The sequence below is a fragment of the Puma concolor genome, chromosome A3 (genome assembly GCF_028749965.1).
Source record: "Puma concolor isolate L17-30 chromosome A3, mPumCon1.1.hap2, whole genome shotgun sequence".
NCBI classification, from domain to species: domain Eukaryota; kingdom Metazoa; phylum Chordata; class Mammalia; order Carnivora; family Felidae; genus Puma; species Puma concolor.
Genome location: NC_141669.1, coordinates 130,690,054 through 130,701,480, shown reverse-complemented (window position 1 = coordinate 130,701,480; position 11,427 = coordinate 130,690,054). Strand labels below are relative to the sequence as shown.

General features: G+C 54.6%; 1 long non-coding RNA gene across 1 annotated transcript; it reads right to left on the bottom strand.

Annotated features, from left to right (window-relative positions):
• Window positions 1–6,003: 6,003 nt before the first annotated feature.
• On the bottom strand, window positions 6,004–8,167 carry LOC147582807 (uncharacterized). The gene is made up of 3 exons (XR_015248787.1): window positions 8,035–8,167; window positions 6,483–6,641; window positions 6,004–6,218 (listed from the first exon to the last, which is right to left on the bottom strand). It is a non-coding gene; the product is annotated as an uncharacterized LOC147582807 (long non-coding RNA).
• Between the last annotated feature and the right edge of the window lie 3,260 nt (window positions 8,168–11,427).

Below are 11,427 nucleotides of genomic sequence, written 5' to 3'. Positions count from 1 at the left end.
AGGACACCCACGCCACCTGTTTCCCCTGCTCCCCACCCCCCCCCCAACTGGCTTCTCTTCCTCTACAGCTAAAATGGAGGCTCCAACCCCAGGTCCTCATCTTGTCACCCATGGGGACCCCACGGCTTTGGTGCCCATCCTAAGACCAATAATGCCTGTGTCCGTTTGCTCCAGCTCGGATCTTCCCTTACCACTGATGCCCCATGTGGATGTAACTTAGGTGCTTCCCGCTGTCATTCTGTCATACCCACAATGGAACTCGCCATCTCCCCTATGCCTGCAAAATGTTCTCCTCTGAACCCCCTCCCCAGAGAATGACATCACCACCTGTCCTGTTGCCGAACCTAGAACCCCAGGATTCAACTGCAGTTCCGCCCTCCCCAGCCCAGTATGGCTACTGGCCACCCCCTGCCACCCTCCACCTCCATGCTCGCCATCTTGTTTCTGTCTAGTGCCTCTTATGTGGTCTCCCTGTCTTTCTTCCCCATAAGGAGGTCAGTCCTTGAGAGCAGGGCCCGTCTGTCCAGTCGACAACTGTGCCCACAAGGAACTAGATAAGCCAGGCACATGGCAGACGCCAATATCTGACAAGTGAATGGGTACATTTTGCTCAGTTTTGTCTGGAATCCTTGGCTACAGCCTGCCTTCTGAGAAGTCCCTCCACGGCAACCTATGCGGTCTGGGGGGAGATAAGGAGTATTGGGGAGACCTTTCTTCTCCAAACAACTTTCTTCTCCGGAACAACTTTCTTCTCCACTTGACCTAACTAGAACCCTAAATTAGGACTAATCACTCCTTTGGTGTCTAGGCTGGAGCGGAAGAGAGAGAACCCACTGCAGCAGGAAAAATGGAGGGCCAGGGAAAGAGGCATCAGAAGAATAGTGTGGGCAGCTGAATAATGGCCTCCAAACACGTCCACAGCCTCACCCCTGGAACCTGTGACTATGTCCCTTTACCTGGTAAGAGGGACTCTGCAGCTGTACTGAAGAACCAGGAGATCTGGAGACTCTCCTGGATTACCCAGGTGGACCCACCGTCATCACAAGGCTCCTTAAAGCAGGGAGGCGGGGCGGGGGTTGGTCAGAGTTAGAGAAGCCACAGGGATGGGAGCCAAGGAGCCTGGGCAGCCTCTAGACCTGGAAAAGGCAAGGAACAGACTCTCCTCAGAGCCTCCAGAAGGAATCAACCCTACCGACATCTTGATTTGGGGACTACCGACCTCCAGAAAGGCAAGGTCATGAGTTTGTGTTTTAAGCCGTGAAGTTGGTGGTGATTTGTTATGGCAACAATAGGAAACTCATACAAATAGTAACACTGACTCTTGCCTGGCTACCCTGTGCGTGCCAGCCACTGCGTGGGATCCTTGTATGGAACGAAACCTCCAGTGTTGAAATCCTAACCCCCCCAGGGCCACGGTGTTAGGAGGTGGGGCCTTCGGGAGGTGATCAGGCCCTGAGGGTAGAGGCCAGTCCCCAAGAAGGGACGAGGGCCTTTATAAAAGCCCGCTCTCGGTCCACCACGCGAGGGTACAACCCAGAGGTGGGCCTCGCAGAACCTGATTCTATTTCCACCCTGGTCTCCACATGCAGCCTCCACGACTGTGAGCGATCGAGTTCTGTTGTTTGGAAACCACCCGACTGTGGGAGCTTGTCGACGGCAGTCCAGACTAAGACAGCCGCTCACGGTATTCTGCGAAGCAGGCGCTGTTATCTCCGTCGTACCCACTAGGAAAGGAGGCCTCTGAGAGGCGACGTGACCTCCCCGGGTCACGCAGCTGGTTTCCACAGAGCCAGGCTGCAAACCCCGTTCTCCCTGATTCCAACGCCTACATTGTTCCCACCAAGCCCGTCGCCTCTCAGCTGCTCCGCCCGCCCGGGCTCTGGTTTTCTCCATTTGTCACACAAATCGATTTGATTAGGTCAGCGCTTTGTTGCTCTGTGCCTCGTTGATAGGTGTTCTGGGCGAGTTGGGGTGGGGGGGGGGGGGGCGCAGTCAGAGGTACAACGCCTTTGGAAGGGCTGAGTTAAAGCCCGAACTCCTTTTGTGCTTTTTGCTCTTGACCTGATCAGGGCCTCGAAGAGCTGAGGAACCCCTGTGACTGTTCAGAGGGTGGACGTCAGGGGCTCCCCGGGGGCTCGTCGGTTACGCGCCCAACTCTTGGTCTCGGCTCAGGTCACGATCCCACGGTTGGTGAGTTTGAGCCTCATGTTGGGCTCTGTGCGGACTGTGCAGAGCCTGCTTGGGATTCTCTCTCTCTCCCTCCCTCTCTGCCCTTCCCCCCTCCTCTCTCTCTCTCTCAAAATAAATAAACTTAAAAAAAGCTAAAATGTGGACTGCATGTGCAGCATTTCCTAACTGACCCCTGAGACCATTTGGAGCGGACCACTGCTCTGGACTAATTCTGGGGACATCTCACTCTGAAATGCTGAACGACACGATCTTGAAGTTCTCTCTTTCATTTATAAAGGATCAGGATTCTAGGAGTGTCAACTCACTGTGAGCAGGTCTGAGACCGGTCCCCCCTGGTCCCCACGTTGTCAAATCCTCCTGAGAGGGGGGGCCCTCCACGTGACATTCCTGTGGCCACTGTAACAAATGGCCACAAACATGCAGCTTAAAGCCAACTGTTACTGCCTTATGGCCTGGGAGGTAGGAAGCCTCTCTGGGCTAAAAGCAAGGTGTGGCCAGGGCTCTGTTCCTTCTGGAGGCTCTAGGATTTCCCTGCGCTTTCCAGCTTCTGGAGGCCGCCCACGTTCCTTGGCTCATGACCCCTTTCTCATTTTCAAAGTTGGCAATAGCAGGGGTGGGGCCATTCTCGCCGTGTCCCCTGGACGCTGGCCACCCTGCCTCCCTTTTCCACTGCTAAGGGTCCTGTGGTTACATGGGATCTACTCCAGGCCAGGCTCCCTATGGTAAGGTCAGCTGATTAGCAACCTTAATCCCGCCCCCATCCCCCCTCCACTTGCCACATAATATACCTGCACAAGTTCTGGGGACTGGGATGGGCACACCTTTCGGGGCCTCAACTCCTGTCTCAACACTGATCTCAGCACAGTAATGACTCTCGTTTACGGTGCTGGTTATCTTCTCACTGTGGCTCTTGGGGGCGGGGGCTAGCATCACCCCCACTTTACAAGAAACTGAGGCTCGAAGGTGTGGATACCCCTGCCAGGGGCCACTGGGTGGGAAAGGTGCCCAGCTGGGACTCGAGCCTCAGGAGTCCTTACTCTTGGCCGCCACGGGAGGTCGGGCACCCACCGCGGGCCACCTCCCTGCCGGAGACTCACAGCTTCGGGCTGTTTCACACAGAGTGACAGCCGGGACCGTCCCGGGGGCTCGATGCTGCCACTTGCACAGGAAGTCTGGGCCTCCTCCGCCTGGCACCCGGAAGGATCCCACACGAGAGCGCCTGGTGCAGGGAACCAATTCAGGCCTCACCGGCCGGGTCTGTAGAAAGGGGTGGCCGGTGGCCCATGGGGCAGAGCTGCACCTGGCGGCTGCCAGTGGGCTGGTGATTCTCCCGGCGGCACGGTAACGCCTAGGACCACACCCGAAATCGGAACCCGTCAGCAAACTTGCATCTGCGGAGTGCCTGGGACGGGCACTCCCACACGGCTTTGCTCCCATAATCCCCCAAAGCAACCTCTGAGACTGATAACCCCGTCATTCTTGTTGCACAGCTGGGGAAACTGAGGCCCAGGCGGCGGTACGAAGGGCGCCCATTTTCATTCGTGCACTTTGAGGCTGACTATGTGCCCCGAGCAGGGTGTTGGGGACACAGCAGTGGGGAGGCAGGTTGTAAACAGCACGCAGACAAGATACTGAGATAAGTGACAAGTGTCACGGGGGAGAGAAGTAGGTCAAGGCAGGAGGAGTCTCGCAGGCAGGGTGGCTGGCAGTGTTGTGGGGCACGGCTACCATATGCCTGGCACCGTCTAGGCCCGTTCCAGGAATCCTGTCACCAGAATGGCGTCCGGGAACCACAGCCCCCCTGCAACGCAGGTCTCCCTTGTTTCTCAGGCGAGGTGGGCGGGTCGGGGAGGATCCTTACTGAGGACCACACGGCGTGCAGTGGCCAAGGTAGGATCAGAACCCAGGGCTGCGAGCACCCAAGGCAGATGTGGTCATAACCCCCACACTTGCCCCCGGGGGGTGGGGCCACGGGGCTACAAGGGGCAGATCTGTGGTCTCAGTGCTACACCAAAGACACCCCGGGGGCTTCCCTTGTTTGCCGAGCAAGAGGCGGGGGGAGCAGGTGCTCCCCAGGATGGGCAGAGAAGAGCCAGCCAAGGAGGTTTGTTTTTAGTCTAAAAACCTGAGTTTGGCCATAAACGTGCACATGGAAATGCACATCTTCATGTGAATATTTTTCTATTTATTTTTTACTTATTAAAAAAAAAATTTTTAATGTTTTTATTTGTTTTTGAGAGAGAGAGAGAGAGACAGACAGAGAGCAAGTGGGGAAGGGGCAGAGAGAGGGGGAGACACAGAATCCAAAGCAGCTCCAGGCTCCGAGCTGTCAGCACAGAGCCTGACACGGGGCTCGAACTCACGGCCTGAGCCGAAGTCGAACACTTAATCCACTGAGCCACCCAGGCGCCCCGTGAATATTTTTTTTTTAAGTTTATTTATTTATTTTGAGAGACAGAGTGGATGGGAGGGGCAGAGAGAGAGGGAGAGAGAGGGAATCCCAAGCGGGCTCCACGCTGTCAGTGCACAGCCCAAAAAGGGGCTCGAACTCACACACCGTGAGATCATGACCTGAGTGAGAGTAGGACGCTTACCTGACGGAGCCTCCCAGACGCCCCTCCACGTGCACACGTTTAGCCTTAGAAACCCGCCTACCTTCCCCGGCCACAGGAGGTGGCCTTCCTATGCTGGCCTGGAACCCCAACGTGTCCCCCATGTGCATGCAGCTGTTGGACTTCTGATTTTTAGAAAGATTCGTGTTACAGTGACACGAACTTCCTAAGGAGCATCCCGCTCCCACCCCTGGCCTCACAACACCCGAGCGTGAAAAGATACAACCTCTGGGCCCAGCCAAGGCGAAGTCTGTGCAGAAATTCCCCTTCGTGCCGAACACAGAGGCCAGAGGCAGGTCCTAAGGCAGGAGCACTTCCTGGCCTCTGGGAGACGGAGATGGGGACACTCAGTGGAGCCCTACTGCCCCCTAGAGGGAGAGATTCTGGAGGCCCAGCTGGGGATCCGCAGGCCTGGAGCCTGGGCCCAGGGCTCTCCCCACGTGCACCCCCCCGGCCAGAGCAGCTCCCTGGGGCTTCTCTGTCCCTTCTCTGGGTCTCGCCTCAGGACAAGGTTAGCCTGACCTCGGTCCACAATCTGCTGAGGCGACAAGGTGCAGGAGCCCGGAGCCTTGCTGGCCGAGTCCGTCCCTGGATTGTGGGCTGAATCACAAGGACTCAGCCTGCTCTGCCCAAAGTAGTGACTGGAGTCACAGGCACTTCGGCCAGCCTCTCCAAAGGTTTTAAATCCCCGAGCCCTGAACAGAATATGACATCTCATGCCTCCTAGTCTCATTCAGACAAAACCCAAAGTGAAGCTGTTATGAGAGTGAGGAAGCCCAAGGCGTTTCAGAGTGTTACACAATCCTTACTTTGATGTCTTTTTCATTCTTAAAAATAAATATCCCTCAAATGATTGACAAAATGTGGGTGCATCCCTCTGCTCATGTGCTAATAATGTTAACATTTAAGTACTGGATTATGAGGATTAGCTATCGCTCACTGGGCAGGTTCTAGGAACCCTGAAGTTCTTTCTGAGGGCTCTTCCTGGGCTCGCTCACCCGGTCCTCAGGACGGCTCACCAACGACGTGTTGTCACCATCAACATTTTACATAAGAGGAAACTGAGGCACAGAGAGATTAGGCAACTCGGCCGAGATGGCACAGTTAAGGAGAGAGGGGGAGGTTCCAACCAGGTCCTTATCAGCATCCAGCGCCCAGCTTACGGGCCCCATCTTCTGAGACGCCTTCCCTGCCCTCCCTGGTTAGAGCTGGCCCACCCCACCCCACCCTTACTGGCCTTGCCTCTCCCTTGTTCCCTTGGCAGCTCTCCCTGCAACGTGCAGTTGTGTTTCTGGTTTTGCTGGGTCTGCCTCCCCCACTGCAAGGTCAGCTCCATGAGGGCGGGCACGGAATCTGCTGGGATGGTTTCAGCTCCCTGTGACTGGCCCTGGAACGTGCTGGGCGCTCCCTCCATATCTGTGGAATGAATGAATGAGTGAACAAAGATGTACAGTTTCTATTTTCAAGAAGCTGCCACCGAATGGGGGAAAATTGACCTTATTGACTGTAGTAGGTTGAAGGGTGCCCCCCACCTCAAAACGCCCACCGGGAACATGTGAACACTACATTATTTGAAAAAAGGGCCTCTGGGGATACAATTAGGTCAGTGGTCTCAAGATGAGATCATCTTGGATAATTTGGGGGGGGGGGGGGCCGAAATCCAATGACAAGAGTCCTCACCAGAAGAGGGAAAGACTCAGAAAAGGCTGTGGAGATGTAGGCAGAGAGCGGAGTTCCACGGCCACCAGCAGCTGGAGAAAATACTGGATTCCTCCCTGGAGCCTTTGGGAGGAAGGTTGGCCCTCCTGACACCTTGACTGTGGACTTCTGCCTCCAGATCTGTGAGGGAGTAAATTTTGTTAAAAAAAAAAAAAATTGTTTTTAACGTTAAATTATTATTGAGAGACGGAGAGAGACAGACCATGAACGTGGGAGGGGCAGAGAGAGGGGAGAGACCCAGAATCCGAAGCAGGCTCCAGGCTCTGAGCCGTCCGCACAGAGCCCGACGCGGGGCTCGAACTCACAAACCGTGAGATCACAACCTGAGCCGAAGTCGGACGCGTAACCGACTGAGCCACCCAGACGCCCCTAAATTTTGTTTCATAAAACACAGATTGTTGTTTTAAGCCACTCGGTTTGTGGCACTTTGTTACGGCGTGGCCCTGGGAAGCTAACACACTGACCCACCACAGATGGTTTATCAATTGGCAAACATCCGGCACAAAAGCTCCCCAAAATGGGCACCAGGAGGCGGCATTCCAGAAGCTGCTCGTGCGGGAGGCGTGGCCAGCTCCTCCCTCTGCCTTCCAGGCACCTGCTGTTCACCGGGAGATTGAGATGCCAGGCCTCCCTCCAGCATCCTCGTTGCTAGTCTCATTAGACCATCACTGTCTATTCTGACCTAGGTTTCGGATTTTCTAGAATTCCCTTTCCCTCCGCTCCAACCCCTGCCAATGGAGCAGCGCCCTCCCACACAGGTGCACAGGTGCTCTCTTGGCTCCCGCACGGGTCCTTCCCTTCCACCCTGTGACTCCAAAGCCGCCTCCCACCGGGAGCTTTCCTTAACCCCCCCACTTGGAGCCGATTTCTACCCCCCCGGGTCTCCTCTAGGCTGTGAACTCCTGGGAAATCAAGAACCACAGAGCAGAGGCATAGCAAGAAATGAAAACAGAGACCCTCGCCCTTGGTCAACCACCCCTCTCTGCTGCCCCCACCCTCATGCACCCAACGGGCCCGCCTCCCGCTTCCCTCCTGTCAACACTGCCTCTGATCCCACTTATGCCCTGCTCTTGGCCTGTGACCTCCCTCTGCCACACCCACCCTGGGTTCACATTTTCTGCCTCGTGGCTCCATGCTCCTGACTCCACCCACATAACCATCCTGACCAAGTGGATCAAGCGCACTGACCTTCCCCCTTGACCTTCCCGGCTCCTGAGCCATGCCCGACAATGCCACTCAGACCTGGAGCCTCAAGAAGATCCCCCTGATCGGAGATGTGAGTACGAAGTGCGGTCACCCATGCCCCTCCCACCAAAACCACGTGGCCCGTGATTTTAGTCAATAATACTGGCCGGTGTCCTGTGTGATGCGGGCAATGACAATCGTCATCATCGCTCCCAGCCGGGCCGGGCCAATACGCTTCCGGGGGCACGACCGGGATGCACCCCCCACTGCCCTTCGGGCCCGCGCGCCCCCCGAGAGCCCCGGGAAGGCCCCGGGCCCGAGCACACACCCAGTCCTGGCCCTCGTCCACTCAGTGTCCTTTCTCATTCTGAGTCGGTTTCTGTGGTGCCGGAAGATGTTTTCAAAATGATGCGAGCATATTTCTGAGGTCAGCTCCTAATCAAAAACGACTCCCAGACGGTGCCCTGGTTTAAAAAGAAAGAAAGAAGAAATGAAGTGAGTCATCATCCAAACCATCTGAATGAAACAAAGACACAACAAACTCCGCTTTCCTCCTGCGCCAGAAGAGATGAGCTCAGCCTTGCAGAGAGGCAGCTGGAGGGAATTAACGGGGATCTCCGGCTCCCCGAGATAGCGGGGACCGCACAGCCGACTGGGCCGTGACTCACGGCCAGAACCACGGGGATACGGCCACCCCGGGCGGCCTGGACCCCTCGGAGGGGCCTGCGGCAGGGGCTGCGGCTCCCAAGGGGGTCCTGGGGACCCACGCCGATGGGGCGGCAGGGCCGCAGAGACCCAGGAGTGACCATGGAGAGACCCCAAAGCTGGGGCGATTCCACCCCACACTGGCCGCGGGGGAGCTAGGGGATTCTGCTAGACCGGGTTTCACAAAGTCCCAGACGCCCCCGGTGGTGATTCTCTTTGCAATGTCAGTGCCCCTCCTCCCGATTCTCCCTGGGCCCCTCTTCCCACACCCCTCCCTCTGGGGGAGAACAGCCATTTCCCCGGGGAATCCTGGGGCTCCCACTGAAATGATGAGTCTGCCAAGATCCTGAACTCAGAAGACTCCACCAGACTGACGTTCCCCCAGATTTGGGAGGGAGGCGTGACTGGACAGAACTGAGGGGTCAGGCCAAGCTGGCTGCTAGCAGTGGGCCCCAGACCCGCCGTAACTGTCATTGCAAAATGTGTGACTTCCAATCAGGACGGTCAAGACGGCCCGCTGCCCTTAGAGAAGTAGGTTTTTTGAAAACGGAAGTGACTTCTCAAATGATAGCAGTAACAGATGCACGTGTACATGTGATAACACTTCTTTTCAATAATGAAAGTATTAGCCGCGAACATGAAGACGTTAGTATCTCAGGATGTTAAGATCAAGGGGGAGAAAAGTGTAGCACAGAGTCTCGTTCTACCAGAGGACTCGCCAGCCCCTTCCCCGGTGCTGATAGTTCTTGGTTTGGCTTTTCTAGTTTTTCTGATGGTAAAGTTTACCTTGAACGCTACGTTTACTTCTACTTAATCCTCCCATTGAAAGATGAGGGAATCGGGGCATCTGGGTGGCTCAATCGGTTAAGCGTCTGATTCTTGGTTTCCGCTCAGGTCACGATTTCATGGTTTGTGAGATCGAGCCGCGCATCTGGCTCTGGACTGACAGCGTGGAGTCTGCTTGGAATGTTCTCTCTCCCTTTCTCTCTCTCTTGCTCTCTCTCCCTTTCTCTCTCTCTCTCAGGAGGTTGACCTAGATCCTTGAGCAGTTGTTTCCGTAAAGAGTACAAGGATTGTAAATGTTTGAATTCTGGAATGTCTAAGAATATCTTAATTTTGTTTAGCCATATGCAAGGAACTCTAGATCGAAAATCTTTAGCCCTCGGATCATGGTAGGCCTAGCTTCATCTTCTGGCATCCACACAGGCGACAGATCTGGCGTTCCTCTGATTCTTCGTCTTTTGTGGTTTGACACTCTATTTCCCACAGCTTGGATGGTAGCCTCTTTACTCTTACAGTTTGTTTTTTTTTTTTAACGTTTTTTATTTATTTTTGAGACAGGGAGAGACAGAGCATGAACGGGGGAGGGGCAGAGAGAGAGGGAGACGCAGAATCGGAAGCAGGCTCCAGGCTCTGAGCCGTCAGCCCAGAGCCCGACGCGGGGCCCGAACTCACGGACCGCGAGATCGTGACCTGGCTGAAGTCGGACGCCCAACCGAGTGAGCCACCCAGGCGCCCCTACTCTTAAAGTTTTAAAACTTCCCCTGATGCCGGTAGGTATGCATTGTAAATGGAACCTGGTGGAACACGTAACCTGCAGACCTTAAGTCTTCCCCGGAGTGTGGTGAAATGTTCTTCTCGTTTATTATTTCCTCCCCACCATTCTCTCCCTTCTTTGGAAATTCCCATTTCACAGGGGTTGGAAATCCTGGATTTATCCCCTCCCCTCTGTCTCAACTTTTCTCATATCTTCTAGTGTTCTCCCTTTACATTCTAGGCCATTTCTTTGATCCTGGACTCCAGATGCTAACTTTGTCATCGGCTAGATCTGTCTTAGTTTTCAGCCCGCTCATTGAAATTTTTGAGCACGATCAGATTCGTCTCATTTTCTTCTCCTCTGACTACTCCATTTTCACACCAACCTACTCTTGTTGAGGCAAACGTCTCTCAAATCCTCTTAAAGACACAAACTAGAATGAAATCTTTGTTCTCCCCTTCCCTGAATTATCTCTGCTTGCTCCAGAGTGAAGTATTCCATTCATCCACTGTGATCCTTCCCTTTTGTGATATTTGTTTTCCCCACGTGCCTTGAGGTTCCTCTGAATGTTGGTTTCCATTTACAGATAAAGGATCAAGTTGGTTAATGTCTGTAAGAGGCCTGGTTTTCCTCTGAAGCTCCAACTGGTTTCCTTTCCCAGTGGGTCTCTCCTGGGAAGGGTGGGACAAGCCATGGTCTGTGCCTACCTGGGCAGGGCACGACCTCCCGCAAGCCTCCCTCTAAGGTACAAGGGCAGAAAGCCAACAGACAGGCAAAGGAGATTCCAGCTTGTCACAGCAAAGAGGATTAAACAAACAGGAGTTCGTTTTTCTCCAGTAGAAGGAGGCCTGAGGGCAGGCAGTCGGCAGACGTCACGGTGGCTCAGTGATACTGATCAAGATGCCCACTTTTCGTGTTTGCCAGATGGCTGGCTGCCACACCTTGAGCTTCTGGTAGGAAAAGGAAGACCAAGGAAGCCAGAAGGGAGGGCATTTATATCAGGAAACTGAAAGCCACTCCAGAAATCCCCAACAGATTCCTGTGCACATTCGTGGTCTCAAGGGAGCCTGGGAGATCAAACTTTTTAGCCAAGTACTTTGCGATCTTGAACAAACCAGGGTTCCTCTTAGGAACAAAGAACGAGGGTCATCTGGGTGGCTCAGTCGGTGAAGCGTCCGACTTTTGACTCCCACTCCAGTCATGATCTCACAGTTCGCGGGATCGAGCCCCGTGTTGGGCTCTGCACTGACAGGGCAGAGCCTGCTTGGGATTCTCTCTCTGCCCCTCCCCTGCTCACGCTCACCTCCTCTCTCTCTCTCTCTCTCTCAAAATAAATAAGTAAGCATTAAACAAAAGTGTAAAACTTTAAAAAAAAAAAAAGGAAGAAGGAAATCAGATGCTGGGTAGGCTACCAACCGTGTGTACGAGGGGTGTTTCCACATCCTTCCCCCTGGGGGCGCTGCTTAGTGTTTCCACGAG